The sequence below is a fragment of the Chiloscyllium punctatum genome, chromosome 13, assembly GCF_047496795.1.
Source record: "Chiloscyllium punctatum isolate Juve2018m chromosome 13, sChiPun1.3, whole genome shotgun sequence".
Taxonomy (NCBI): Eukaryota; Metazoa; Chordata; class Chondrichthyes; order Orectolobiformes; family Hemiscylliidae; genus Chiloscyllium; species Chiloscyllium punctatum.
In genome coordinates, this window is record NC_092751.1 from 24,138,723 (window position 1) to 24,163,898 (window position 25,176).

At 45.0% G+C, this 25,176-nt stretch overlaps 1 long non-coding RNA gene across 1 annotated transcript in view; it reads left to right on the forward strand.

The window, feature by feature from the left end:
- The first annotated feature begins 7,197 nt into the window (after positions 1-7,197).
- The window catches only part of LOC140484487 (uncharacterized), a 28,396-nt gene continuing 10,417 nt past the window's right edge, over positions 7,198-25,176 (forward strand). Inside the window, exons 1-3 of the long non-coding RNA XR_011962185.1 lie at positions 7,198-7,298; positions 9,677-9,776; positions 13,275-13,379. This is a non-coding gene — a long non-coding RNA (uncharacterized lncRNA). The remainder of the gene's footprint in view (positions 7,299-9,676; positions 9,777-13,274; positions 13,380-25,176) is intronic.

The following is a 25,176-nucleotide window of genomic DNA, read 5'->3' on the forward strand; positions in this document are numbered from 1 at the left end:
CAAAGGAGCCTAAAGGGCAACTCTTTCATGCAGTGGGTGGAATGAGCTGCCAGAGGAAGTGGTGGAGGCTAGTACAATTAAAACTTGTTGAAGGCATCTAGCTAGACACATTATACGATTAGGAAGTGTTTACAGGGATGTGGGCCAAGTGCTGGCAAATGGGAATAGATTAGGTTCGGATACCGGGTTGGCATGGATGAGTTAAACCGAAGGGTCTGTGTCGGTGCTATACGTCTCTATGACTGTAGGATCATAACAGCTTATACAGCTGTGCTTCATCTCTGGACTCCCTTATGAGCACTTTGTCAATATCTAGCTTCCTCAGTCTTGAACAATGGGTGTATATTTGGTCTGTTTAGTATTTTACGATTACTTTTACAGACATTTTTGTAAGTTAATTTTTCTCTGCTGCCCAGCCCCTGACCATGTGCTGCTTATAAATTTTTTCTGGAAAATCTTTGACAGTCAAGAATTCTTTTTTGCAATAAGCAAGTGTATTTTCCTTCCATTTCTGACTATCAAATTCTGCACCATTTTCATTCCCTGTAATCTGTTTTGCACTCCCTGAAACATCAACTGTGTTTCTCCTTCCACAGATACCAGTGATTAATGCCAAAGCCCTGTTGCCTGTGGAGAGGGTGATGTTTGACTTTCTTGTACAGCTGCAGTTTATGTGGTGAAGGTACTCCCACAATGTGATTAGGTAAGAGACATTATAGAGTATTCTTTACAGCAACAGTGATGATTTGAAGGTAATGTCCAAATCAAGAACAGTTTGTAGTTTTATCATCATGCTTATAATTTCACAAAAATATTATTGGGAACTTTAGACATAAGGTCAGAGACTGATGATATTAGGTCAGGTGACCAAAACCATTGCCAAATAAGCAGGCTTTGAGGAATGTCTTAAAGGGGGAAAGCAGACCTGTGAGGTTTTGGCTGTGAATTTAAAATGTTGCTTTGGCAACTGTAAAAGCAGCCACACAGGTGAAGTAATGAATTAACCGATCATTGGGTATCTCGAACAGAATGGGTTGTCGAGGTCTTCAAGGATGTGGCGAGCTAGGGATGATCACAACCAGGAATTAAATCAAGAGTGAGAATTTTAAATTGAGCGATGTGGGCCGGATGCTGGCAGGTGAGTCTAATTGGGTTGGAATATCTGGTCAGCATGGATGGGTTGGATTGAAGGGTCTGTTTCCATGCTGTACGTCTCTGTGGCTCAATGTTGTTGATTATGAATAGGAGCCTTTTGATGGATCAACAAGTTTTGGTACGAGGGAGCACTTGGGCAGCAGTTTTTCTTAAGATAACAGGGAGATTGAATGTGGGAAGCTGGCCAGTAGTGTGTTTGGATACTGAAGTCTGGAGATAACACAAGGTGGATGACAGTATATGAGCTGAGACAAGGGTAGACACAGCTAGAAATAGTGGTCTTGTAGTGGGACTGGGCTGTCACACTCACCTCACCTCTGGGATTCAGCTGGTTGTCTGGTTGTGAATCAGGGCGGTAACACAATCGGGAGCTGAGTGGCCCTGGTGGAGCCTAAAATGAGTGTCACTCAGCTGGCTGTTGCTGAGCTGCTGCTGCTTGGTAGCCCTGTTGATGACATCTTCCATCACTTTACTGCTGATCGAGTGTGGACTGACAGAGGGAGATTTCCTGGGTTGGATTGCCCTGTGTTTTTGTGTTGAACATCCCTGGGCAATGTTCCACATTGTCGGTAGATGCCAGTGCTGGAGTGTTACTTGGATTGGTGGGTGGCAAGTTCTGGAGCACAAGATATCAGTATTATTGCCAGAATATTGGTAGGGCCCGTAGCCTTTGCACTACTTAACCATTTCTTGATGTTATTCAAACTGAATCAAACTGGCTTAAAACTCGCATTTGTGATGTTAGAAACCACTGGAGAAGGCTGAGATGGATCATCCCACTTTGCACTTCTGGCTGAAGATTTCTGCAAATGCTGTTGTCTTATCTGGTGCGTGGGCGTGTAAGACCCCTTCACCGGTAAGGGTGGGTATATCTGTGATGCTTCCTCCAGTGAGTTGTTTAATTGTCCATCACCGTTCACAACTGGGTGTGGTAGAACTGCAGAGCTCCGATCTGACCGATTGGTTGTGGGATCGTTTAGCTCTGTTGCTTGCTGCTGATGGTGTTTGACATGAAATAGCTTCAGGAAATGGTTTAAGTAGAATCCAAAGAGATCAAACAAATATATCACAGACAAAAGATGAATTGGACCAGAGAATAGGACCCCTTAAAGATTAACGAGGCTGTCGATGGAACCACCGGGGGTGGGAAAGATATGCGAATATTTCACGTCATTTTTACTGGAGAAAGATATGGAAGCTCGAGAGTTTGGAGAAATAAACAGAGAGAACTTGAAAAGTATCCATGTTACAGTGGAGGTGTTACTGGATGTCTTGAATCGCATCAAGGTGGATAAAGACCTGGGACATGATCAGATGTATCCCGGAACTTTCTGGAAATCTAGGGAAGTGATTGTTGGGCCTCTCCTGAGGTAGTTGTATCATTGATAGCGACAGGTGAGGTGCTATTATTTTAAAAAGGTGATCAGGAGAGGCCGTGGAACAAGAGAATAGTGAGCCTGAAGTCAGTGGCAGGCAAGTTGTTGGAAGGGATTCTGAGGGACAGGATATCCATCTATTTGGAAAAGTAAGGGATAATCATTGACTGTTGTCAATGTGGAGCTGAAAATGTGTTGCTGGAAAAGCGCAGCAGGTCAGGCAGCATCCAAGGAACAGGACAATCGACGTTTTGGGCATCAGCCCTTCTCGAAACGTCGATTCTCCTGTTCCTTGGATGCTGCCTGACTGGCTGCGCTTTTCCAGCAACACATTTTCAGCTCTGATCTCCAGTAATCTGCAGTCCTCACTTTCTCCTGTTGTCAATGTGGCTTTGTACGTGCACAATCGTGTCTCACTAACTTGACCGAATGTTTTGAAGTGACAAAGAAAATTGATTAAACCAGGCTGTGAACATTGTTTATATGGACATTCAACGAGGTTCCACACAGCAGACTGGTTAGCAAGGTTATATAACATGGAATGAAGGGAGAACAAGCCATTTGGGTACAAAACTATCTTAATGGTAGGAGACCGAGGGTGATGATGGAGGTTTGCTTTGTGGACTGGAGGACTGTGAGCAGCAGTGTGCTACAAGGATCAATTATTGGGTCCTTCAATAAATGACTTGGATGTGAATATGAGATATGGTTAGTAGCTTTACACAAGACACCAAAATTGGAGGTGTAGTGGACAGCGAAGAAGGTTAGTTTAGAACACAACAGGATCTTGATCAGATGGGCCAGTGGAGCAACGAATGGCAGATAGAGTTCAATTTAGATCAATGTTAGCTGTTGGATTTTGGAAAGGCAAATCAGGGCAGGACTTATACACTTAATGGTAAGGTCCTAGGGAGTGTTGCTGAGCAAAGAGACCTTGGAGTGCAGGTTCATAGTTCCTTGAAAGTAGAGTCACAGGTAGGTAAGGGAGTGAATGCAGCGTTTGTTATGCTCTCCATCATGTTGTGGCTGTACAGGACATTGATTAAGGCTCTTCTGGAATTCTGTTTTCAGTTCCAATCTCCCTGTTCCAGGAATGATGTTGTGAAACTTGAAACATTTTTGAAAATGTTTGCAAGGACTTTGCCAGAGTTGGACAGTTTGAGGGCAGTGCATGTTTGGAGTGAGCTGCCAAGGGAAGGGGTGGAGGCTAGTGCAATTACAACATTTAAAAGACATTGATTAAGCCACTTCTCGAACTCTGTTTTCAGTTTGAATTTTCCTGTTCTGGGAAGGATGTTGTGAAACGTGAAAAGGTTCGGACAAGATTTACAAAAACGTTGCCAGGTTTGGAGGATTTGGGCTACAGGGAGAGGCTGAATAGGCTGGGGTTAATTTCCCTGGAGAGTCCAAGACTGAGAGGTGACTTCATGGAGATTTATAAAATCACGAGGGGCATGGATAAGGTGAGCAGACGGGGTTCTTTTTCCTGAGGTTAGTTGGGTCCAAAACTAGAGCACATGGTTGAGAGGGCAACGATTTAAAAGGAATCCAAGGGCAACGTTTTCAAGCTGAGTGTGGTGTGTGGATGGAATGAGCTGCCAGATGAAGTAGTGGAGGCTGATAAAATCACAACATTTAAAAGGCATCCGATTGGGTACGTGAACAGGGAAGGGTTTTGATGGATACAGGCCAATAGCTGGCAAATGGGACTTCAGTAGTTTAGGATTCCTAGTTGGCATGGATGAATTGGACCGAAGTTCTGTTTCTGTGCTGCATATGTCTATGATGTTAATAAACTAAGATACGTTCCTCTTTTGAGGAGAGCAAGCTGCAGCACAGATAATTGTCCTTGCAGCTGAGAAGGTGCAGCAGTGATTTTGACCTTGTGCAGATTTGGTTCCAAGGTCTTGAATTTGCGGAGAGAGAGGAATTGTTAACACTGTCACAACTTTTTGTAACTACTTTCAAGTAATTGGCAAATAATACAAAGTGAAAATGTGAACATTATTGTTCTCAGTAAGTTCTGAGCATCTGGAACATTCTGAACGACACAGATTCAGCAGGTATTCTGAAAGAGACTTGGAATTTTAATTTTTAAGGAAAGATTTGGGGGGCTGTGGGCAAATAGGAGGGGAATTGGGATAGATTTGCAGCATCTCCAGAGGGAGAGAGTACAGACCCAATGGGCTGAATAGCCCCCAGGCCCTGTGCTCTGTGATACTGCCCCATTCACTGTGAATGATGAAGCTCATCTCAGGGCAGAGAGAGGGATGACCCCTCTTATCACAATGGGGCTCGGCTGATTGAGACTAGCTCCAGACCAATGGGAGGAGAGTCTGTGTGGTCCTCCAGCCAATGGGAGTGAATGAGGGGTGTGGCCAGCATGATGACACATATCCATGAGCTGTGCAGGCACAGTGTCACTAGGTGGGGGTGGAAGAGACTGGGACAGAGGCCGTTGGACCTGAATTACAAACTCCTGGTAAATGAAAACCAAATGAACTGCAGATGCTGTAAATCAGAAACAACAACCAGGAGGTTCTGGAAAAGCTCAGCAGGTCTGGCAGCATCTGTGAAGAGAAATCAGAGTTAAAGTTTCAGACCCAGTGCCCCTTCCTCAGAACTGATACTGAGAGAAAAAATGTTGGTTTATATGCAGAAGGTAGGGTTTAGGGGAGGATGTAAGGAGTAAAGGATGGGTGGGGATAGAGCGAGAAGAAGGTTTGGATAAAGGAGTGGATAACGATCTGGCTGGGGGAGGGTGATTAGCTGTTAATGGAGACTGTTAGTGGCTAACCATAGGTAGTGTGTAATGACAGGCTGTGAGAACAAGGCCTGGTGTGTGGGGTAGGGGGGCTAGGACATAGGGTTGCTAAACTATGGTTAAACACTAACTGTCTCCGTTGTACGCTGTTCTCTACAGACATCACTCCATGATTGGAGCTGCAGGTGGGCGGCACGGTGGCACAGTGGTTAGCACTGCCACCTCTCAGCGCCAGAGACCCAGGTTCTATTCCCACCTCAGGCAACTGTCTGTGTGGAGTTTGCACATTCTTCCAGTGTCTGCGTGGGTTTCCTCCGGGTGCTCCGGTTTCCTCTCACAGTCCAAAAATGTACAGGTTAGGTGAATTGGCCATGCTAATTTGCCCGTCGTGTTAGATGTAGGGGAATGGGTCTGGGTGGGTTGCTCTTTAGACGGTTTGTCTGATCTAAAAACCTCTTCAATATCCTTCCCAACCCCCTCTGTACTCCTCAAAGATGTATCTTAAAGTTGTTCTCTTTAATCAATGTTCCCAGCATTCGTAAAGCACTTTAGGAGAATTGTCAGTGTGAAAGGCTCCATACAATGCAGGTCGTTGTTGTTAATGTCTGACATTAGGAGAAACAGGAATGAACTCTCTCTTATACCTGATGAACAGCAGCAAAAGCAGGAAGCACTGAGCATGCTCCAGCCCACAAAGGGCACCTGGTGATTGATCTCAGTGCAGGACCAATAAGAGGATGGGGATGGGGCTGGAAGACAAGGTAGTGCCGGTTGGTCTGAGTGAATGAGGGGTGTGGCTACACTCAACCACGTGATCGGCTTCTGGATTAGTGGTGCTGGAAGAGCACAGCAGTGCAGGCAGCATCCAAGGAGCAGTGAAATCGACGTTTCGGGCAAAAGCCCTTCATCAGGAATAAATTGATACCACGTGATAAGCTTCACTGGCAGCACTGTGATGTTGTGACCAAGGCATTGGAAATGTGTGAAGGTGCAGGGCATGGTTAAGGAAAGACATATTGACCAGGAAGAGAAGGAAATTTTAATGGAACGGGCTGAGACGTTTTACAGAACTTCGTGCACATCGGAAAACACAAATTTGAACATCCCAGGCCCGTGTTTGTGGCAAACGGGAAAATGCTTCAAATGGTGAAAGGCGTGAGTGATCGCCGCCATCTTTATTGGGGGCAGTGATCCACGGGACACGTGTGTGGCCGCCAACTTTGAGAGGGGCAAGCTGTCGGGGGGACGCATGCGCAGCCTTCCTTGGCAGGGAGTGATCGGGCAGGATTTACACAGTGTCAGAGTCAGGATATTTTCAATGTCAAAGAGTGTGATGCTAGAAAAGCACAGCAGGTCAGGCAGCAGCCGATTGGTGGGAAGGAAGATGGAAACGTCGGACAGGTCAACAGGGCAGTGCCGAGTTGGAAGGCTGGATCTGGGATAAGGTGGGTGGAGTGGAAATGAAGAAACTGGTGAAATCCACATTGATCCCATGTGATTGGAGGATCTGAACACAGATGATGAGGCGTTCTTCGTCCAGGCATCAGATGCCTGGGATTTGGCGGTGGAGATGGCCCAGGACCTGCATATCTTTGGTGGAGCGGGAAGGGGAGTTAAAGTCTTTGGTCACAGGCTGTTTGGCTTGTTTAGTGTTTTTTACTGTTACTTTCACAGACCTTTTGTAAGTTAATTTTCCTCTGCTGCCCAACCCCTGACAATGTGCTGCTCTCTAAACGGACTAAATTTTCCACAGTATCTTTGCCAGTGAATAATTTTTTTTCCCAACAAAAGAGTGCATTTTCCTTCCATTTCTGACCATCAAATTCTGTAACATTCTCACTTCCTGTAATGCATTTAGCACTCCCTGAAATATCAACTGTGTTTCTCTCTCCACAGACACCAGTGATTAATGCCAGAGTCCCATTGCCTGTGGAGAGGATGATGTTTGACTTCCTTGTACAGCTGCAGTTCGTGTGGTGAAGGTGCTCCCACAATGTTCTTGGGTAAGAGATGTTACAGATTATTCACTCAGCGACAGTGAAGAGTTGACAATGTGTGTGCAAATCAAGAAATTGAGAATTCTGATGGGGATATTGGGTCAGGTGATCAAAAGTATTGCCAAATATGCAGGTTTTCAGGAATATCTTAAAGGAGGAAAGCAAGTCTGAGAGGGTTAGGGTGCGAATTCCAGACTGTGTTCCCTTGACCGTGTCGAAACAGCCAGACTGGTGAATCAATGAATAAATGCATCTTTGGGAGTCTGAAAGAAAATGAGTTATCGGGGTCTCTCAGGTTGTGTGGTGCAGGGAGACAGGGATGTTCACAGCCAGGAATTACATCAAGGGAGAGAATATTAAATTGTTGCTTGTTAATAGGAGCCTTTTGATGGATCAACAAGCTTTGGTACAAGTGAGCACTTGGGCAGTAGGGTTTTAGATACTCTTGAGCTTATATGTAAGTTGAATGTGGGATGCTGGCAAGGAGTGTGTTTGGATAATGAAGTCCGGAGATAACACAGGGATGGACGAGTATTTCAGTAAATGAGCTGAGACTAGGGTGGAGTTGGGTGATGTCACTGATGAATAAATAGCAGTTTTGGAGTCGGGCTCCTCCCCATCACTCCCCCTCACCGATTCACAAATATTGTTCCTTGTTCTGTCTGTCTTTTCTGGTTATGTCCTTCTCTCCAATTCTGCTAAGAACTAATATTTGACCTCAAGGTTGTTGGAAAATCCTGCTCCATCTCCACTCTCCCTTTCCTTTCTGAATTCCTCATATGTGGTGTTCATCCAGGATCTATCTTTGTCCCCTCCTGTATCTCACCTACACACTGCCAGGAGGTGACATCGTATTGGTTTCCCATGTACACTGACAATGCCCAGCTCTCCCTCCCTATCATCCCTCTCCATTGCTCCACTGTTACTCATTCATCAAACTGCTTACCACTCAATTGGCTGCGATTTCCTCCAATGAAACACTGCAATGGTTAAACCCATTGCCTTCAGTTGCTATTCCAAATTCCTTTCCCTTACTGCTGAGCCCCTCCCGCTCACTGGGAAATGCCTGAGGCAGAACTACACTCTTCACAATATTGCTCTCATATTCTGACCCCAAGGTGATCTTCTGATCAGACATCTACACAATCGCAAACACCAGGAACTCCAATCTCCAAAATGCTGCTTTTCTCCACCTCACCCCAGCTCCATTGCGACTGAAACCCCTTACCCGTGTCTGTGTGCATTAAAGTTGACAAATCAAAAACAGAACCCTTGATTCTGCGACTCACCCAGAGACTGGTTCCAGGTTCCCTCATGATGGGACACATCCTCTCAGTGTTTACCCTGTCATACACCTTAATAAGCCTATATGTTTAAATAAGATCCCCTCTCATTCTCCCCCAAATCCAGTGAGTCGAGTCCCAACTTCTTCAGCCTTTTCTTAAAAGAGAGTCCCTGCCAACCAGGGATCATCTCAGTCAATCTTCTCTGAATGCTTCCGATGAAGTGATGTCTTTCCTTAACTAAAGGGACCAAAACATGTCTCATTACTCCAAATGTGGTCTCACTCGCACTTTATAAAGTTGCTCTCAGGTATATACTCCAAACTCTTATACTGCAAATCCCTTCAAACAAGGAACAACGTTTCATGTCCCTTCCTGATGACCTGTTATAACTGTGTGCTGGCTTTATGTTTCCTGCACAATTACCTCCTGGTCCCTTTTGTGTTGCAGCTTTCTACAGTTTCCACCATTTAAATAGTCCTCTGTTCTTTAATTACCTCCTCCAAAATGAACAACTTCACATTATCCCAAATTATGCTCCATTTGCCAACTTGGTGTTCACTTCTCCAACAAATCCGTCTCTGTAAACAGTTTATAATCCTTTTGGAAGTTTACTGCTCTGCATTTTCAAGGAGATTCCCCCCCCCCATTCTTCTCAACCTTTCCAGGGAGCACCGGACAGTGGGAAGCATGCTGAGTTGCTGTCTTTTCAGAGAGACTCTTTGGAATGACTGGGAGGATCTTGCTGCCCATTGGTCAGAATGGAGACAACTTGCCCATCAAGCTGCATGAGCCTTTCACACCCCATGTCTTATTGATGAGGCAAAGCGGCAGCACGGAAGGAAAGAAAAGGAAGCAAATTCTGCTCTCCACATCTCACTGACTCTTGGAACATTCTATCCCATGTGTCAAAGAGCTGCCCTGTTCAGTCACATGAAGTCCCAAGATGGAAACTCATAGAAACCCACATAGATTTCCCCTGAACTGACTGCTGGTCTCCACAAGGGGTAATGTGTGCAGTCATCCTGGACCAGGAGGAGGGAATGGTGTGAGTTTCTAACCTGACCTGAAAGTGACAGATTTTATAAACTTGTATTACAGGATACTACAGGTGGATATTCAGATGGGAATCTCAGTAATTGTAACGCCAAACTCTGTTTGAATTACTCCATTCATCAGGACCTGGATATTTGCACTGTGTGTGAGTATTTTGTTCCAGCTCAATTCCATTTTCTGCATAAAAATTCTCCTTTGAATCAAACCACCCTGTCAATAGATCTCCCCGAAATCTTCAATAGGTGTCCAGTAATCCTTTTACGATGAGTTGATGAGTGTAAGGCTTAACATCCTAATGTATATGTTTTGCAAACACTTGTCTCTCAGCTCCCCTCTTTGCCTTTGCTACAAGGAGAACAATCTCAGTTTTCCCAAACCCCTGATTCCCCAATGTCGGTTTGTGTGCCTTATAGACAACATCAGGATTGTGTTGGAACATTCTCCACTTGCCTTCATCAGTGCAGCCCTCAACAGTATTAAAGAAAGTGAACATCCTCCAGGACAAAGCACTGTGCCTGAGTGTGTCCCATCCACCACCTTCAGCATTCCCTCTCTCCACCCCCGGTACACATTGTCATCAATGTGTATAAGGTAAAGTCAGCATTGTCCTACCAGACCAGAGGGCTTCTCTCTCATTAGGGAGAGATGTCTGGTGGTGATTTAACCTGAAGGTAACCCCAGCCCAGGCAAGGGGAGAGGTTGAGAACGAGAGTCCATCTATTGTAGATGGATATTCTTGATATGTATTAACAACACCCATGTCCCTGCGACTAAAATCCCCCATTCCTTGAACCATCCTGGTAACTCTCCTGTGCCCCCTCTCAGGGACCCTGCCATCCTTCCCAATTTGTGGGCGATCTCTGGTTTGCACAGACCCAGCTGCTCTGTGTTCCTGTGGGTGATGTCATCATCGAGCAACAGTTGCACTAAACCTCACTGTCTGTGAGGGTGGGAGACACAAATCCCCAAAACATTTGAGATGTATTTAGTGTGCACTTGCTATGCCATGATAGATGACACTTTTCCACAAGTACTGGAAAACAGATGAGGATAGTTCGGTGGTAGTTTTCTTTCTCACAGACTCGATGGACCACCAGAGCCATTTTCTGTTCTGTTTACCGCTGAGATGTTTATTATAGGAATATGACAGGCTCCATTGGACATCAGGTCAGAAAAGGTGATACTAGAATAGATGACATGTGATTGGTCGATTTTCTTGGGAGGAAAGTGAGACGCAGAGGTTTAAGAGGAAATTCAGAAGCTCAGCGCAGGAATTGGAAAGGACCATCATCAAGTGAGAAATAAACATTGGGCATCCTGAAAGCTGGAAATAACGAAAGGCACATATAGCAGAGCTTTGAGAGACTGGAGGGGATTAGACATGGGGAGGATAATGAAGCTGGAGGAGATGCAAGTTGGAAAGGATTGTGTGGATGGAGGATGTTACAGAGATAGAGATATTTTGTGATAGAGGTTTTTGGATTTTGAGGCTAGAGTGGAATTATAGAGATGAGGAAGATTTGTAAGGCTGGATGAGGTAGCACTGATAGGGAGAGTTCCAAACAGAGGAATTTATAGAGATAACGAGTCATAAAGTTACACAGCATCGACACAGACCCTGTGGTCCAACCAGTCCGTGTCGACCATAAATTCGAACTGAACTAATCGCATCTGCCTCCACTTGGTCCAAGTCCATCCTAGCATTCCCTATTGATATACGGGTCCAAATGTTTTTTTCCTATTATAATTCCATTCCCCTACCCTTTTGCTCTATATTTACACCTGACTAATTCACTCAACCCAATCATCCCTGAACACTGTGGGCAATTGAGCACGGCCAGTTCACCTCCCCTGTACATCTGTGGATTGTGGGAGGATATGGGAGCTCCTGGATGAACCCACGCTGACATGGGGAAGAATATGCAAACTCCACATGGACAGTCACCCAATACAGGAATTGAGCCTGTGTCCCTGGCGCTGAGAGGTATCAGTGCTAACCGTTGAGCCACTGTGCCACCCTGAAATTGTAATTGCATTGACATCTACCATGTCCTCTGCAAGTTTATTCCACATGTGAACCACTCTCTGTGCAGAAACAAAAAATAAAATCCGGAACTTATTTTTAAAGCCTTACTTTTTAACTGAGAAACGTATGTCCCCAATCTTGAATCGCGCCCCCCCTGGAAAGGGCACCTGCTGTTCACATTACCGAAACTCTTCAGGATTTTATAAACCTCTAATAAGGTCACCCCTCAGCCTCCTGTGCTCCAGTGAAAAAGGACCTAGCCTATCCAGACTCTGCTTATAACTCAAACCATCGATTCCCATCACCATCCTGGTAAATCTATACTGAACCTGCTCCAATTTAATAATATCCTTCCTATAACAGCACAACCAGAACTAGACACAGTATTCCAGAAGAGGCCTCCCCAACATCCTGTACAACCTCAACGTAACGTCCTAACTCCTATATTCAAAGATCTGAGCAATGAAGGCAAATGTGCTAAACCCCTTCTGAACCACCCCGTCTGCATGTGACACATAGTTCAAAGACCTGAACCCCTCGGTCTCTTTGTTCCATATCACTATCCGAGGCCCAACTTTTAATCAGTGTAAGTCCAGCCTTCGTTTGTTTTATCAAGATGTAATATTTCGCATTTATTCCAATCCAAAAATCACAAACATCCTTCGAGTATGAAGGCAAGAGGAGTATACTTAAGAGTTAAATCAGTAAGGCAAAAAGGGGACAGGAGACCGCTTTGGCGAATAGGGAAAGGGTTTTTAGAAATACATTTAAGAGCAAATGGGTCACTAGAGAGAGAATAGGCCACCTCAAAGATCAGCAAGGCAGCCTATGTGTGAAGACACAGGAGATGGGGTTGTTGGGGGGATACTAAACGTGTGGCATCAGTGTTTACTGTGGAAAAGGACAGATTTGTGGAGGTTGTCAAGATTAGAGATCGTGAGGGTGATGAGACAGGAGGAGATTGGAGGATGTTACAGAGATTGAGATGTTTGTGATACCAGAGATAGTGATGGTTCTGAGGCTAGAGAGGATTTCTAGAGATAAGGAAGAGTTTAGTCTGGATGAGGTGACAGTGATCTGGGGAATTGTGAGCATGGAGGAATTCACAGAGATAGTGAGAGTTAGAGTCATAAAGTGATACAGCACAGAGACAGACTCTGTGGTTAAACCAGTCCGTGTCGACCATAATTCCCAACTAATCTAATCGCCCCTCCCTCCGCTTGGTCCACATTCATCCAAACATTTCCTATTTATGTACTTGTCTAAATGTCTTTTAAACATTATAATTGTATTCACAGCTGCCTCTTTTTCTGGGAGGTCACTTCACACGTGTAAAAGTAAAAACAAATCCCCAATTTGTTTTTTTAAACCTTTCTCATCTATTTTCAAATTGTATGCACCCAGGTCTTGAATTCCCCCGCCCCGGCCATTCACCTTGTCTACACGCTTCATGGTTTTATGAACCTCGAAGGTCATCCCTCAACCTCCTACACTCTTGTGAAAAAGCATCCCAGCCTATCCAGTTTCTCCTTGTGACACAATCCCTCCATTCATGGCAACATCCCGGTTAGTCTCTTCCGAATCCGCTCCAATTTAATAATATCCTTCCTATAACAGCACAACCAGAACTGGACACAGTATTCCAGAAGAGGCCTCCCCAACATCCTGTACAGCCTCAACCTAAATTCCCAACTCCGGTACTCAGAGGTCTGAGCAATGAAGGTAAGTGTGCTAACCACCTTCTTAACCACCCTGTCTACATGTGACACAGACTAAGAAAACCTGAACTCCTCGGTCTCTTTGTTCCATCTCACAACTCAAAGCCTTACTTTCAATTAGTATAAGTCCTGCCCTCGTTTGTTTTATCAAGATGCAATATTTTGCATCAATATTTACTGTGGAGAAGGACATGGGAGATGTAGAATATGGGGGAAATAAATGGTGAAATCTTGAAAATTGTCCATACTACAGAGTACTGGATGTCTGGAAACGCATAAAGGTGGATCAATCTCCAGGCTTTGATCAGGTATATCCAAAATTTCTGTAGGAAGCAAGGGAAGTGATTTCTGGGCCTCTTGCTGAGTTTTTTGTATTATTGATAGTCATAGCTGAGATGCCAGAAGACTGCGAGTTGGTTAATATGGTACTACTATTTAACGAAGGTGGTTTGGACAAGCTCGGGAACTACAGACGCTGTGCTAGACTAGGTGTTGGAGGGAGCCCTAAGCGACAGGAATTGCGTGTATTTGGAAAAGCACGGACTAATTAGGGATAGTCAGCATAACTTTCTGCATGGGGAATCATGTCACGTACTTGATCTGGTTTTTAAGAAGTAACAAAGAGGATTGATGAGAGAAGAGTAGTAGATGTGATCTATATGGACTTCAGTAAGGCGTTCGACAAGGTTCCCCATGGGAGACTGGTTAACAAGGTTAGATCTCACGGAAGTAGCCATTTGGATGTAGAACTGGCTCAAAGGCAGAAGACAGAGGGTGGTGTGATGGATGATTATTTTTCAGATTGGAGGCCTGTGACTAGTGGAATGCCACAAGGATTGGTGCTGGGTCCACTACCTCTCATCATTTATATAAATGAATTGGATATGAACACAGGAGGTATAGTTAGTAAGTTTGTAGATGGCACCAAAATTGGAGGTGTAGTGGACAGTGAAGAAGGTTACCTCAGATTTCAATGGGATTTTGATAAGATGGCCAAATGGGCTGAGGAGTGGCAGATGGAGTTTAATTCAGATAAGTGCGAGGTGCTGCATTTTGGAAAAGCAAAGCTTAGTAGGACTGATACACATCATGGTCAGGTCCTGGGGAGTGTTGCTGAACAAAGAGACCTTGTTGTGCAGGTTCACAGCTCCTTGAAAGTAGAGGCGCAGGTAGATAGGATAGTGAAGGTGTTCGGTATGATTTCCTTTATTGGTCAGAGTATTGAGTAAGAAAGTTGGGAAGTCACGTGGCAGCTGTTGAGGACATTTGTTTGGTCACTCTTGCAATATTGTGCACAATTCTGTTCTCCACCTATCACAAGGATGTTGTGTAACTTGAAAGGTTCACAAAAGATTTATAAGGATATTGCCAGGGTTGGAGGGTTTGAGATATAGGGAGAGGCTGTACAGGCTGGGGCTGTTTTCCCTGGAGTGTCAGAGGCTAAGGAGTGATCTCAGAGGTTTATAAAATCATGAGCATGGATTGGTTAGATAGACAAGGTATTTTTACTGGAGTGGGGGAGTCTAGAAGTCTAGAGTCTAGGGTATAGATTTAGCGTGAGAGGGGAAAGATTAAAAGGGGCCTAAGGGGCAACTTTTTCATGCGACGGTGTTGCGTTTATGGAACGAGCTGCCAGAGGGAGTTGTGAAGGCTGGTAGAATTGCAACATTTATTAGGCATCTGGATGGGTATATGCATAGGAAGGGTCTAGAGGGATATTGACCAAGTGCTGGCAAATGGGACGAGATTAGGTTTGGATATCTGGTCAGCATGGACGAGTTTGACTGAAGGGTCTGTTTCCGTGCTGTATGTCTGTGACTCGCAGCCGGGGATCAGCTCAGTGGGTTTCAGTCTCTTCAAAGGTAAATCTTACTCGGTTTTACTTTTTAAAATCCACAACATTCGGTAGGGTGAGTGTTTACTAGTTTAAGTGCCTCTGTTATGATCTTTTGGTTGAATGTTTTAAATATAAAATACAGGTTCTAATGTATTCGAGAGTAGTCTTTTGTAAAGCTGTAAGACTCTACCTTTTTCTGGGTCGACAGATTAAGGTGCAGAGATGGCCATTTGTACAGTGATGTGCACTTCCTGGAGGAGAGTAGGGGGAGTTTGAATGATCCTGATGATAGCCTGCAGGAAGTGATGCAAATCCTCTTGGATCACATGGAACAGGTGGAGCGGTGCTTAATGGTAATGATGAATTTACAAGAGTCAGGATGTGTGATAAGTGGCAGTTTCAGGCTGAAAAACAGCAGATACAGTCAGGTAGATGGGTTACCTCTCGGAAAGGCAGGATAGGGAGGTAGGTAGAGCACGAGTCTCCTGTGGATAAAGTGAGGACTGCAGATGCTGGAGATCAGAGCTGAAAAATGTGTTGCTAGAAAAGCGCAGCAGGTCAGGCAGCATCAAAGGAGCAGGAGAATCGACGTTTCGGGCATAAGAAGGGCTTCTGCCCGAAACGTCGATTCTCCTGCTCCTTTAATGCAGCCTGACCTGCTGCGCTTTTCCAGCAACACATTTTTTCAGCCATGAGTCTCCTGTGGCTATCCCCATCTCAAACAAGTTTACTGTTTTGGATAATGTAGGTTATCATAGACTTTCAGGGAATGTTGCACTGACAGCCAAGTTACTGGTACTGAGATTGACTCCACTATAATGAGAGGTCTATCAGATTTCAAACGCTCAAAGATGATAAGGGACTTTCTCGTTGGGCACAGACTGCTACTTCTGCAGCTGACAGTGAGACATCAGAATGGGGTGGTACCTCCCTGGTGCCAGGGTCAAGGATGTTTCGGACAGGTAGCAGAATATTCTCAAAGGAAAGAATGACCAGTGGGAGGTCATTGTACATTGGTACCAATGACATAAGAAGAGGAAAATATAAAGTCCTGATGAGAGGATATAGCAAATTAGCCTGGAATATAATAAACCAGGTCCTCGGTCATAATATGTGGATTACTCCTCGGTCATAATATGTGCTACATGCTCGTGAGACTAGGAATAGCAGGATGGAGGAGATGAATGATTGTCTAAGGAGCTGGTGTAGGGCAGAAGGATTCACCTCTTTTGATCATTGTAATCTCCTCTTGAGTAGAGTTGATGTGCATAAGAAGGATGGATTGTACCTGAATTGGAAGGTGTCTGATATCCAAGCAGGGTGATTTGCTCGTGCTACTCAGGAGTCATTAAACCAGTGAGGGAGTGTGGGTAAACTCAAAGAGATAGTGAGAAAAGAGGTAAGTCTGAGGCTGGTACAGTTCAGAAGTCAGACAGTCAAGGGCAAGGCACAGAACCAGGTAGAACTGACAAGTTACACTGCATTTACTTCAATGCAAGAGGCCTGACAGGGAAGGCAGATGGGCTCAGGGTATGGTTTTGAATGTGACACTGGGATATCATGAGTATTACAGAAACGTTACTCAGAGATGGGTAGGACTGGCAGCGTAATGTTCCAGGGTATCGATACATGAGGAAGGATAGAAAGGGGGACATGAGAGGAGGCGGAGTGGTCTTTTTGATTAGGGGTAGCATTATCGTTGTGCTGAGGGAGAATATTCTGAGATTACGTCCAGCGAAGTTACTTAGGTTGACCTGGGAAATAAGAAAGGGATGATCACCTTGTTGTTATTACCTGCGTGGGTTTCATCTGTTTGCTGTGGTTTCCTCCCACTATCTAAAGATATGCAGGTTGGGTGGATATTCCAGGCTGAATTGCCCATATTGTTCAGGATGTGCAGGCTAGGTCGATTAGCCATGGGAAATGCAGCATTACAGGTTTAAGGTAGGAGGCTTTGAGGGTCAGTGTGGATGTGATGGGCCAAATGGCCTGCTTCCACACTCTCAGGATTCTCTAATAATTCTACTAGTTTTAAAATAGTTACAGAAAATAATAAACCAGATCTAAACGGTGTTCCAAATTGGACAAAGGCGAATCTTGACGGTACAAGGCGAGAACTTTCAATATTTCTTTGCTATTCCCAGGTAAAGGGATGGCTGGAAAGTGGGAACATAAGAACAGAAGGAAGAGGTGCAGGAGTAGGCTACCTGGCCCCTCGAGCCTGCTCTGCCATTCAATAAGATCAGGCCTGATCTTTTCATGGCCTCAGCTCCACTGTCCTGTTCTCTCACCATAACCCTTAATTCCTTTCCTGTTCATAAATCTACCTTTTGACCTAACGATCGTCAAGTTGATAACGTCAACTGCTGCACTCAGCAGCAAATTCAACAGATTCACAGATTTATCTGAAGAAGTCCATCCTGAACTCAGTCCTAAATCTGATATCCCATTATTTTGACTCTCTGCTCCCCAGTTTGCTCCTTCCCCAGTGGAAATCACCTCCCTGCTTCTAGTTTATCTACTCCCTTAATAATTTCATTTTTTTTCCAATTCAACCCCCAATACTTCAAAATTCCAATCAGTCTATAACTAGTTTTCTCAATCTCTCCGCATACGTCAACCCTCTGAAATCCTGACTCAAACTAGTGATCCTCCACTGCACCCTCTCCAGTGCCAGTACATCCTTTCTGAAGTAAGGAGACCAAACCCGTACACAGTACTCCAGCTGTGGCCTCTCCAGCACCCTATACAGCTGCAGCATAACCATCCCTCTAGCAATGAAGGACAATATTCCCTTCACTGTCTTATTTACCTGCTGCACCTGCAAACCAACTTCCTCTGATTCATGTACAAGGAAACCCAGCTCCCTCTGTACAGCAGCGTGCTGCAAGCTTTCACCATTTTATCAGTTAGCTGTTAGACGGACCAAAATGGATGACCTCACATTTCCCAACATTGTCCTCCATCTATTCGACCCTTACCCACTCACTTAACTTATCCGTATCCCTCTGCAGACTTACATTGGCCTCTGCACACATTGCTCTACCACTCAGCTTAGTGATGTCTACCTTTCATGAATCGATGCTGTGTCTGCTCTGAGATAATTTCTATCGAGATAGCTCACTATTTCTTCCTTGAGAGATCGAGCATTTCCCCCACTACAGAAGTTATGCTAACAGGTCCATTTTAAAATATTGGCATCACATTTGCAGCTATCTAATCTGTCAGAACCGTCCCAGAGTCCAGCACATTTTAGTGAATTATCACGAGAGCGTTTGCTATTTAGCCTCTTCCATCTGTTCTAGTCCCCTGGGATGCACTCCATCACAGCCAGACGACCCATCTACCTTTAGGCTGTTGTGTTTCCCAACACCACCTCTTTACTGAGAATGATTACTTCTCTGTCCTCATCTGCCATTGCATCCATAGGCCTGCAACAACGAGAGTACACTGACAATATGTTCCTGTTAAGGCCAAGGCTGGGAGGTGTAGGGAATGACGCCTGTCGAGAGAAATTGAGGGCCTGGTCAAGAAAATAAAGGAGGGATATGGCAGGTACAGACAGCTGGGTTTGCGTGAATCCCTCAGTAGGAGTATAGTTGGGGGAAACCATGAGGGCTAAAAGGGGACATAAGATAGCTTTGGGAAACAGGTTTAGGGAGAACCCAAAGAGATTCGACAAATACACCTAGGACAAAAGAGTAACCAGGCAGAGATTAGGGACCCTCAAAGATCAGCAAGGCTGTCTGTGGAACCATCGGAGGTGGGAGGATTTCATGTCAGCTTTTACTTCAAGAGGATGTGGAGGTGAGACAGTTTGGAAAAATAAATAGTGATAACTTGACAAGTGTCCATATTACAGAGAAGGAGGTACTGGATATCTTATAATACATAAAGCTGAATAAATCCCTGGGACCTGATCAGGGGTGTCCCAGAACTTTGTGGGAAGTTAGGGAAGTGATTGCCGGGCCACTTGCTGAGATATTTGTATCGCCAATAGCCACAGGTGAGGTGCTGTAAGACGGGTGCAATTATTTGAGAAAGGTAATGAGGAAAGTCCAGGGAACAATACACCGGTGAGCCTGAAGACAGGCAAGTTGTTGGAATGGCTTTTCAGGGACAGGATTTGGATGTAATTTGAAAGGCAAGAAATAATTAGGGATAGTCAGCATGGCTTTGTGAAAATCACTAACTTGGACTTCAGAAAGACGTTCAACAAGGTTCAACCTAACAGACTGGTTAACAAATTATACAAAATTGGCTGGAAAATTGGAGACAGAGGATAGTGGTGGAGGGTTGCTTTTCGGACTGGAGGCCTGTGATGAGTAAAATAGTGTAAGGATTGGTGTTGGGTCCACTTTTTTTCATCATTTATATAAATGATTTCTATGTGAATATAGGAGCTATGATTACTGACTTTACATAGACACCAGAATTGGAGATGCAGTGGACAGGGAAGAAAGTTACCTCAGAGTACAATGAGACTTCGATCAACTGGGCTGAGGAGTGGCAGATGGAGTGGAATTCAGATAAATGTGAGGTGCTGCATTTTGGAAAAACAAATCAGGGCAGGACTTATATATTTAATGGGAAGGGCCTGGGGAGTGTTGCTGAACAAAGAGACGTTGAGGTACAGGTTTATAGTTCTTTGAAAGTGGAATAGGTAGGGTGGTGAAGAAGGCATTTGGTTAACTTGTCTTTATTGGTCTGTGCATTATGTATAGGAGTTGCGACATTATTTTGCAGCTGTACAGGACATTGATTCAGCCATTTCTGGAATTCTGCTTTCAGTCCAAGTCTCCCTGCTATCGGAATGATATTATAAAACTTGAAAGGATTCAGAAAAGATGTGCAAAGATGTTTCCAGGGTTGAGGGTTTGACCTGTACAGAGAGGCTGAATAGGCTCGGGCTGTTTTCACTGGAGCATCGGATTCTGAGAGGTGACCTTCGAGGTTGATAAATCATGAAGGACATGGTTAGGGTGAACAGCCAGGGTCTTATTCCCAGGTTAGGGGAGTCCAAAACCAGAGAGCACAGACGTGAGGTGTGAGGGAAAAGATAGAAAGGCGATCTAAAGAGCAATGTTTTCAAGCTGAATGGAATGAGCTGCCTGAGGAAGTGTGTAGGCTGGTACAATTTAGATTTAAAAGGCATCTGATTGGGTACGTGTTTAGGAAACTTTTAGAAGGATATGGGCCGAGTGTTGGCAAATCGGACTTGATTAATTTAGGATATCTGGGCGGCATTGACGAGTTGGACCGAAGTGTCTGTTTCTGTGCTGTGCATCTCTATGACACTAATAAATTCAAATTAAGATAGATTTCTCTTTTATGGAGAGTTAGCAAAAGACCTGACAATTCTCCTTGGAGCTGAGAAGGTTAATCAGTGATTTCAACCAGAAACCGATTTGTTTCCAGGATATTTAATTTTCAGAGACACTGAGAGAAATTATTGTCACAATTTTAAAAATGTGAAGGTTATTTTACTCAGTAGGTTCTGAGCATCTGGAACAGTTTGAACCACAGCTGGATGCAGCTTTTGTTATTGTCAAAACAGATTTGGAATTTAACTATTTGAGGATAAATGTGGAGGGCTACTGGTAAATGGGAGTGGAGTAAGGGCAGATTGGCAGCATCTCCAGAGGAAGAAGGTCCAGCCCCAATGGGCTGAATAGCCCCCAGCCCCTGTGCTCTGTGATACTGCCCCATTCACTGAATGATGAAGCTCATCCCAGGGCAGAGCCAGAGTCATGTACAGCAAGGAAACAGACCCTTTAGTCAAACTCGTCCACACCGACCAGATATCCCAACCAAATCTAGACCTATATGAGAGCAGTTGGTCCATATCACTCTACGCCCTTCCTATTCATATACCCATCCAGCTGCCTTTCAAATGGTGGAACTATACCAGCTGTCACCACTTCCCTAACAGTAGATTCCATACACGCACATGAAAGAAATTGCCCCTTGGGTCTCTTTTATATCATTCTCCTCTCACCTTAAACCTATGCGCCCTCGTTCTGGACTTCCTAACCCCAGGGAAAAGACCTTGCCTCTGTATCCCATCCACGCCCCTCATGATTTTATAAACCTCTGAGGTCACCCCTCAGCCTCCTACCACTCAAGTCACAATGGGACCTGGCTGATTGATGGCAGCTTCAGACCAATAGGGGAGTTGGTGTAATCCTCCCGCCAATGGGAGTGAATGAGGGGTGTGGCCAGCAGGCCAACACGTGACCATGAGCTGTGCCGGTGCAATGTCACTGTGAGGGGGTCCCAGTGAGTGTGAAGAGAGTGGGGAGACAGCAGAGACTGGGAGAGAAATTGAGTTTGTGTACTAGGTGGGTTGATAAACACACGATGTAGGCTGCTAGACCTGAATTACAAACTCCCAGTAAAGGAAAACCAAAGGAATTTCGGATGCTGTAAATCAGAAACAACAACCAGAAGATCCTGAAAATGCTCAGCAGGTCTGGCAGCATCTGTGAAGAGAAGTCAAAGTTAACATTTCTGATCCAATGACCCTTCGTCAGAACTGATGTTCCTGAGAAACAATGTCGGTTTATATGCAGAAGGTAGGGGTTAAGGAGTAAATGATAGGTGGTGATAGATTCCAAAGAACGCGATGGGAGCAGTTGGACAAAGGAGTGGATAACGATCTGGCTGGGGGAGGGTGAATAGCTGTTTATGGAGACTGTTAGTGACTAACCATAGGTAGTGTGTAATTGCAGGCGATGTAATAACAGGGCCTGGTCTATGGGATAGGGCTAGGATACGAGTAAGTAGGAGACTTAGGGCTTAAAATTATGGAATCCAATATTGAGACCAGAGGGCTGAAGGGTCCCCAGGTACAAGATGAGGTGATGTTCTTCCAATTTGTGTTAAAGTGTGGCACTGGATGTGCACAGCAGGTCAGGCAGTATGCAAGGAGCAGGCGAATTGACATATTAGGCCTAAGCACTTCTTCAGGAATGTGAGGGTGGGGAAGAGGACAGATAATAGGATGGGTGTGTAGGGCTGGTGGGAAGGTAGTTGGGGAGGCGATAGGAAAATGCAGGTGGGGGTAATGGTGAGAGGGTGGAGTGGATAATTGGGAAGGAAGATGGACAGATGGGACAGTTTGAGGGAGGTGCTGAGTTGGAGGGTTGGATCTGAGATAAGGTCGGGGAGAGGAGATGAGTAAATGTTGCCATGTTGTTGAAGGGTCGCTCCATCCCACCTATTATTTACTCTTTTACCCCTATCTCCTGCAGTCCAAAGATGTGTAGGTTAGGTGAATTGGCCAAGCTAAATTTCCCGTCGTGTTCAGGGATGTGAAGGTGAGGTGCGTTGTTCAGGAGAAATTTAGAATAACAGAGTTGCGGAATGGGTCTGGGTGGGATACTCTTCGGAGGGTCAGTGTGGGTTTGTTGGACCAAATGGCCTGTTTCCACACTGTAGGGAGTCTAATTTTCCCAGCTGCCATCGGTTCTGAGGAAGGGTCAATGGACCCGGAATGGCCCTTGGTGTGTGCAGGAGCCGGAAACTGGGAAGGGGGAGTGGCAGCGGAAACCGGGAGAAAATGATTCAGTTTAGACTGGGGAGGTTTTATTTACACCGCTGTACAGGGTGTTAGTCCTGAATTAGAAACTCTTGGTCCCATGTTTACAGCAAATAGGAAAATGGCTGTGGGCCTCAGTCAGTGATAGGTCCTGGGTTATGGCCGACATTTTTATTAGGGGCACGGTACAGCAAGGTGCATGGACATGTCCTCTTCCTGGGTGGGGGAGGGGTGATTTGAAAGAGAAGCATTTACGCATCAGACACATACCAGAGAAATATTTGTCTTTCCAATTTATCCTGCACTGGCTGAGATTTGTTTTGTGAATTCTCTTTATGGGATATTAAATGAGAATAATTGAGGACGGGATCTCAAAAAAGCAGATTTCTGCACTCAGCGGAGTCATCAGGATCTGAATATCATTAGCATTTTACTGTGGAAGGAGAAAGGGTTGTCTGTTCTGTCTGTGGGAAAATATCTCCAATACTTTGTAAAGCAAAATGCAGAAAGATGTTCAAATTTGTGGTTGAATCCCCCATGGGCGATTTGGCCTGAGTGGGAGTACAGATTTATCCAGATTATATCTAGTCTCTGCAGGAACTGTCAGATTTAGTCCCAATCACTCACTTCATGATGTTAACCTGTAAATTCCTAATTTTCAACGCCCTGCAAAATTCTCATTAAAATTCTTTGTGAACTCAAATTCCAGCACATTTTCAGGTGGAATGTTCCATATTCTGACAACTGTCTGTTCATCCAGAAACTGCTGAGGTCCATGTTGACTCTGGGGTTACAAAGGGCTGAGCTGAAAGATGAGATGCAGTTCCTGAGCTCCCATTGCGATGCATTGGAACAGGACAGGAGGCTGAGTGCAATGTAGTTGTGAGCAGACAATGAAAATGACAGGGCTGCTCTGAGTGTTGCTTGACTCAATGAGTGTGTTTTGGAGTTGGGTGAAAACAGAGGGAGGTGAGACAGGGAGAAATTGAAGCTGAAACTCTGGTTTCGTTCAGGCCATTGAGAAATTCACATGGTCCCAATGGGAACAGCCAATTTGTAAGTGATACCTGCAGAGTATTTGTTAAGTTTTTAAAATATAACGTATCAGCTTAAATAAAGATTGGGGCTTTTGATATATAATGGAAATGTTTGAAGTGAAGGAAGGTTGTACGCTCTTTTAAATTCACTTAATGGGAGTAATTAGCTGAATCTAGAGAGACGTTGTGACAGGAGCCCTCAGACCTGTGGGGTGCTCCTCTTGTACAATGTGGGAAAGAAGGGATACTTTCATTGTCCCTGACGGCTATGTGTGCAGGAAGTGTGCCCACCTACAGTTGCTGGGAAACTGCTTTTCAGACCTGGAGTTATGAGTGGACTCACTGTGGAGCATCTGAGAATGTTATGGACAGCACATTTAGTGAGTCCGTCACACTGCAGGTGAGGGTTACACAGGCAATAAGGGAATGGGTGACCATCAAACCAAATAAAAGGCTCAGGAAGGCAGTGCAGGAATCCCCAGTGATCATCCACTTCTCAAAAAGATACTGAATCCTGCTTGGGATTCTGTTGGGGGTGAATGTGTGGAGTGGCTTCTCGGGAAATCAGCAACAGCCAGGTTCATGATACCACAGATAGCTCTGCTGTACAGAACCGGAGGAAAGACAGTGGCAGGGCTATAGTGACAGGGGAATCAATGGTCAGGGGTACAGGTAGGCACTTCTGTGGCCACAGACCTGAATCCAGGATGGTATGTTACCTCCCTGGTGCCAGGATCCGCGATTATCATGGAGCAGCTGCAGGACATTCTGGAGCTGGAGGGTAAAGCCAGTGGTTGTGGAACACACCGATACCAATGACATCACTAAACAAAGGGATGAGGTCCTGAAAGCTGGATATAGGGAGATCAGGGATACAGTAAAATGTAGCTCCTGAAATAAAATAATGTCAGACTTACTCACAGTGCAATGTGCTAGTGAGAGCAGGAATAAGAGGATAGATCAGCTGGATGTGTGACTGGCGAAATGGTGGACCAGAGAAGGGTTTAGATTCTTCAGGCACTGGGACTGTTTCTGGGTGGGTCCTGTACCAGCCTGACCGGTTACCCCTGGGCAGAGCTGGGAGAAATCTCCTGGTGAAGGCTTTTGCCAGTCCCATTGGTGTCGTTTTAACGAGTCTATCAGGGGGATGGGAACTAAAGTGTAGGCTTAGATGGGTCAGATTCAGGACAGGGAATGGGAGGTAGAATATTAATGATGTAGTCAGCGGCTCAGAAAGCCAAAGGAAAGGAGGATTAAATGAGGATTGAGTCCCTCTTCATCCATCAGTCCTGACATCCCAGGAATTATAGTCAGCAAAATATGGAGCTGTACAGCTTTCTGACTCTAAGTGCTTGAGCAAAATGGGGGAAATCCACAATAAAAACAA